Raw genomic sequence first — 6,302 nt, 5'->3', positions numbered from 1 at the left:
TGTACAACTATTAACTCCCCAGAGGAAGAAGACTGGCTTGTTGGCTGCATGCTATAAAAGGTTCTGAGCCCTTGGCAGAGGGTTCCTCAGCTATGGTGCAACTGCAATGCATGGGCGGCTGCCATCTGGGCCCATTGCATTGTCCCATGGGACTTGAGGGCAAGGAGCCCAGTTGTACCATGCTGTTGCCCCTGCTACTGGCAGTGCTGTGAAATAAACTGTGTTTCTCCAATCTGATGAATCTTGTTTCCTTACTTTCAGCACCTATACAGTGTGGCAAGCCAACATAGAGTCCTGTTACTCCTTGCCATCTTCCATGAGGTAGGGGCTCTTCTGTGGCACAGTATCCTGTTTTTTACTGGCAATGAGGTCATTGCTGAATTCAAGCCCATTCAAATCACATAACAATTCCAGAGTTCTCTCTTTGAGGGTCAATTTTCCACAACTATCTTCCATATCAACCACTATATCAGCCAGTGTACCATGAAATAAAAAACAAATTATTCTAGATCTGTGCTGCCCAGTGTGGTAGCCATTAGCTATTTGTGGCTATTTCCATTAAATTATTAAAATTAAATGAATTAAAAAGTCAGTTCCTCAGTCACACTAGCCACATTTTAAGAGCTTAGTAGCTATATATGGTTAGTAGATCACTGTATTTGACAGTACATCAGGATATTTCTGTCATCACAGAACATGCTATAGAACAGTACTACTCTAGATTATTTGAAACCTAAAAGGATTTAAAGCAGGCACTTGTTTACAGAGATGTTGGGCACATGGGAGTAGTCTAAGGAAGGAACGGCTTAGAAGAATTAGAAGAGAAAAAAGGATCTTAACAAGGTGCTGCCACCCTGGGTAAAGGCTGGCGAATAGTAGGTACTGATCTGTTAGGGGTGCTGCTGCTGCTGCTGCTGCTGCTGCTGCTGCTGGACGCACCATAAAAAAGCAGAACTAAACAATGGCTTCTTCCCTCCACACCCCTTCAGTCTCCTGCCAACACCTTCCATCTGGCAAGAGCGTCTAAAAAAATGTAATTTGCAAGTGTCCATATGTCTTATAATACTATGGAAAGCAAAAAGGGTGGGAATGTATCTTAAGAGAGACAAATAACTGCAGAGAAGGGATTTTTTTTAAATCAATAATGATATTATTAAGGGTGGCAGGATTCCTGCTCTGTAGCTTACATCCATTCTTATTTCTAGCAACTTCCCCCTACTCTGTATGTCCCAGCCATATGGAACTACTTTTTTTTTTTCAAAGATTTTATTCATTTATTCATGAGAGACAGAGAGAGAGAAGCAGAGACACAGGCAGAGGAAGAAGCAGGCTCCATGCAGGGAGCCTGACGTGGTACTCAATCCTGGGTCTCCAGGATCAGGCCCTGGGCTGAAGGCGGCGCTAAACCACTGAGCCACCTGGGCTGCCCCTGGAACTACTTTCAATTCTGTTCTGACACCTTATGCTCTTGCTCATCCTCCACTCTTGCAGATACTATTCCCTCTGCCTGAAACATGCCTTTCCTTACTCTTCGCGTAGTTGGCTATTCTCATCCTTCGAATATCAGGTCAGATGTTACCTCCTCAGAGAGACTTTCCATGACTTTGCCAATCTACCTAAAATAGCTTAATCTTTCTGACATTCCCTTTCAAGCCACCCTGTTTATTATATAGTCCTTGTTTCTATTGAAAATTATCTTCTATATTTATTATCTGTCTTGTTTCACTAGAATGTAAGCTCAAGGAAGGCAGGGCCCTTGTTTGTGTTGTCTGGTGCTGCGTTCTCAGCATTTAGAACAGGTTCTGGCATGTAAGAGAAATTCAATAAATGTATGCTGTCTGAATGATTAGTTTCTAGTCATTTTTCAGGTCTGAAATCTTTCCTATCTCTTCAGCTAGGTGAGACATTTCTGCTATGTGTTCCCCCATAGAACCCATTCTTCTCCCATTGTGACACTTAAAACAAGAATAATTACTTATACCTGATCCCTTGCTAGGCTATAAATTCAGTGAAAGTAGGGACCATGTCTTTCTTGTTCACAGTTGCACCCCCAATGCATAGTACAAGTGCCTGGGATAAAGTTGGAAACAAGAAATTACTTGATGGATTTGGCCATCATATTATTCTATCAAAGAGTTTGGGAGATGATTTAGTAATAAGTATATTGAAACAAAGCAAAAGAAAACAGCAAGGCAATTATTAACTCTATGAAAAACCAAAATGTTAACAAAAATGGAGATATAATCACAAAGCCCTACATGGCTTGGTTGTGAATAATATTTACACAGTCATAATCAGGACAACAGGGCATATTGGTTATTTTAGACTTTATGAGTTGTTGACATCTTTCTGAACTGGTTAGTAAATAATAATTATCCCAAGCTCCCTGAGAACCCCACTGCTATAGCTCCAATCGTCCTAACTCCCTGTCTTAGAACTCCCTGAACCTTCCCAGGATCCAGCAACTAGAGACAATACCTGGCATAGCCAGGGCCTCCAGAAACCTGCTGGGAGGCCAGCATCTCTTTGGGTCAGTCAGTGCTTATGCCAATAAGTAGTCTCCAGCTCCTCCTGGGCACTCTCTTTGTTTTCCCAGAAGGTTTACCTCAGCCCTACTTGCTATACCTCCCTGGGCCCAGGGAGCCAGCCCCATGTGGGAGCCATCCAGAGTCATCAGACTGCCAGCCAATGGCTGGCCTGCCCCACCTCCTACACATCATCCCCTGTCCCCAAGTGTTCTGCCTTTCTCCAGCAGGCTCAGACCTTACTAGGAGAGACAACAGTCCTGGAGGAAAGCTGGCATCTCAGAGGGCAAGTATTTTTAATGATATTTCTGGTCATGATATGTAAATACCATATGATTTAACCAAAAATTGTGATACAATTATATCAGAAGATAGGATAGAGAAATGGTGTTAGAGAAATCTTCCATTGCTCAAAGTCAGCAGGTAATGTCTGAACTTAAAAATCACAAAGCAGCAGTATAGGTATATTTTTTGGAGAATGGAAGTAAATACAAAAATCTGGAAGAAGTAAAACTGGCTAGTTGACTCTGAGGTGCAGGGCTTGGTGGGGGGACACATGGGACAGGAATCTACTGTCTCTTATTATAAACATTAGAGAAAATTTGACTTTTGAACCATGTACATATTACTTTTTTTTTTTTTTTTTAACTTCTAGGAGACTCTTGCAGGAATCCTGATCAGCAGTTATGGCCAATGGTGATGGCAATGAGATATGTGGATCCAACATTATGATTACATTGTGAATTGACATAACTTGGTAACTGCTGGTGCAGTAAGTGAGATAAGGGAATCACATAGATTAGGGCATATAGTTAGGGTTAGGGAATGACTGTTTCTTGGTAAGCACTTGGATGAATGCCAAAGGTCCTTCAAGTCACCACATACTGCAAGAGTGACTAACTCTGCTTGGAGGAATTGGAACTAGTTCAGAGAAAAAGGGGGTATTTAAGCTAGGTCTTGCAGATAGTATAAAAGCTTCCAGTTCCATAAAGGGTGAGTTGTATGGTGAGAAGGCATGTTGTATTCTCTGGCAAGGGTGATGGAGGATAATAGGAAGTACAAAGGCACAAAAGCATGGGAGAATAATTTGGCGGGGGGCAGGGGAGTGAGTCATCCCATGTGGCTGCAGTATGGGAGGCATGTTAAGGGGAGAAAATAGTGGGAAATAAAGCAGGACCAACAGTCTGTGAAAAGCCCAAGAACCTATAATGCAATCCAACTGGTCCTTTCCCTTGAGCTGGTGGCAGAGTAAAAGGCACAAACCTTGTGAACAATAATTTGGAAATACATGTCAGAAGCCATTAAAATGATTCTAACCTCTGTTCTAGGGATCCTGATTCCTAGAGATTGTTCCTAAGGGACTACTTTTTATAAAGGATCAAGTGAGTGATATTCGTTAAGATATTTATTGCATCATTATTGGAAATAGTGAAAAATTTGGAAAACAACCAATGTTTCCATCAAAGGAGAATATTTAAGTAAGAGATGGTACATTTACCCAATCAATAATATGCAGACCAGTATGTCTGTCAGAATTTAGATGGGCTAGCTCAGGAGGCCTGCTGGGCCCGGGGGAGGTAAGAAAGGTCCAATGTGGGCAAGAGAGAAAGGGTAGAAGCAGAGTGGACCCTCAGTCAGCCCCAGCAAGGGCATGGGAAGGGGAGCTACCATTCATTGGGCATTTCCTTTTTGGTATCTCATTACACCCTCACAGCAATCCTATGAGGTGATACTAAATACCATCCCCATTTTATAGACAAGGACCTGAGGCTCAAAGAGATGCAGTGATCTGCTCAGTCCATCTGGCTTTGAGGTAAAGGGCTGAGATTCCAATCTATATCTATGTGATGAGAAAGCAGTCAATGTTTTTCGTCTACACCATGATGCCAGTTGTCAGTGACGACAACATTATCTATGAGGCATTGCTTTTACATGCCCCGGCCATCTTTCTCCCATCTTGGGGAAACCATATTAAGTCTGTGTGGACACCAGGGGTTGGCAATAAGTAGCAAAATGGAAAAAGCTGTGTGATACAATGTTGAGCATAAAAATAGAATAGGTAATTGTATCAGTGATGAAAGCAGCCAAGAGAAAAAATTTCCACTACTGACACCAGCAGGAAAGGGCAAGGAGAAATGGAAATGGATAACGTGTGAGTGGGTGCTCTTTCCTCTTTCTCTTATTTTTGGGGTTTCTGTTCTTATCGTCATATTATTTGCACAATAAAACCCAATTTACAGTGAAAAATGGAAAGACTGGGAAAATATGAGCCTCTGGGGTGGGCCCATGGCCATGCCTTAAAGTCCAGCTGCAGCTCCAAGCCTTCCAAGCCATTCTGACGACAGCACTTCTAAAAGAAGAAGCTGGCTTCTTCTGGACCAAGGAGGAAAGGAGAGCAACTTAGCATCTGACTCACGCCAAGGGGCTTTGGGTCTTTGCCGTCATACTCCAGAAGTTGGTGTCATTGCTACATCCCAGGTGGAGCTTTCCCTGGAGCTGAGGGAGGGTGGCTGTGACCAGAGCTCTCTGGCCCCAGCCTCTTTGTCTCTGATGGTTGTTGCAGTTCCATGTTCCTTTGCTGTGGGCTTTCCTGCTGGGGGTTAGGTTCAAACTTGCTGGAGGAAGGGTTAGTAAGAGATTCTTTCTGATTGAGGGACAGAGGCCAAGGTGGCCCCAGCCACCAAAAGGAACAGTGAGATAGTAACATCCATGACTGGGTCTCAGAGCTAGGGCCCAATGATTCTGCTTTTGTTCATGCTCACACCCCATACTTCACTTGATTTCACTGAGACTTCTAGACCACCATTCCTTTCACATATCATGCATTTGCCTGTGCTCTTCCCTCAGTCTGGAGTGCCCTTTCTTATGCTTTCTGACAGAGCTGCCCATCCTTTCATACCACTTCCTTGATGAAACTCCCCAGTTTCCTTTTGGGGAATGAATCATTCCATCCTCTGGGTCCCACAGCACTTGATTTGTATCTTTCCTATGGCCATTGTATTTTTCTGTAGCATGTTATAGTTAATCATATCCATTCTGTTTCTCCCACTAAATGGTGAGCCTCTCAAGGTGCCAAGGAATTTGTCTTATCTCACTCTGACTCCTCACACAGCATGGCCGACCTCTGGCACATGGTAGGTGTTGAATCTATGTGTGGAATGACATTAAATTACTATGGCTGAGTTCTTCTGCTTTCTATGTCATGGACTCTCTGGGAAGGCTGCTGAGGTGGTAGACAGACGACCAACGTGTTTTATAACCATTTCTTTCCTGTGCATTTTGAAAGGGGCAGGAAGAGGAAGAGAGTTAAAGCTATCTGTGGATCCATATTCCAGAGATTTCAGCCAGGGATTCTAAAGTAATAATACATATAAAAACTAACACAGGGATCCCTGGGTGGCTCAGCGATTTAGCACCTGCCTTTGGCCCAGGGAGCGATCCTGGAGTCCCGGGATCGAGTCCCACGTCGGGCTCCTGGCATGGAGCCTGCTTCTCATTCCTCCTGTGTCTCTGCCTCTCTCTATCATAAATAAATAAATCTTAAAAATAAATAAATAAATAAATAAAAGCTAACACATGTAGAGATGCTTACTTACACTTACACACCCATTAACTCTGCTGGGTCTCACCAGGACTCTAGGAAGTAGGCTGGGTGGCAGCATTTGGCTTGTCCCTATGTTATAGTCCAGAAAACCAAGGCTCAGAAAAATGAAGTGATTTGCTCAAGATTCCACCAACTCAAAGTAGAGCTAGGATCTGTTGATTCCAACCCCATGC

The sequence above is a fragment of the Vulpes vulpes genome, chromosome 11, assembly GCF_048418805.1.
Source record: "Vulpes vulpes isolate BD-2025 chromosome 11, VulVul3, whole genome shotgun sequence".
Lineage (NCBI taxonomy): Eukaryota > Metazoa > Chordata > Mammalia > Carnivora > Canidae > Vulpes > Vulpes vulpes.
This window is presented reverse-complemented; position numbering follows the sequence as displayed.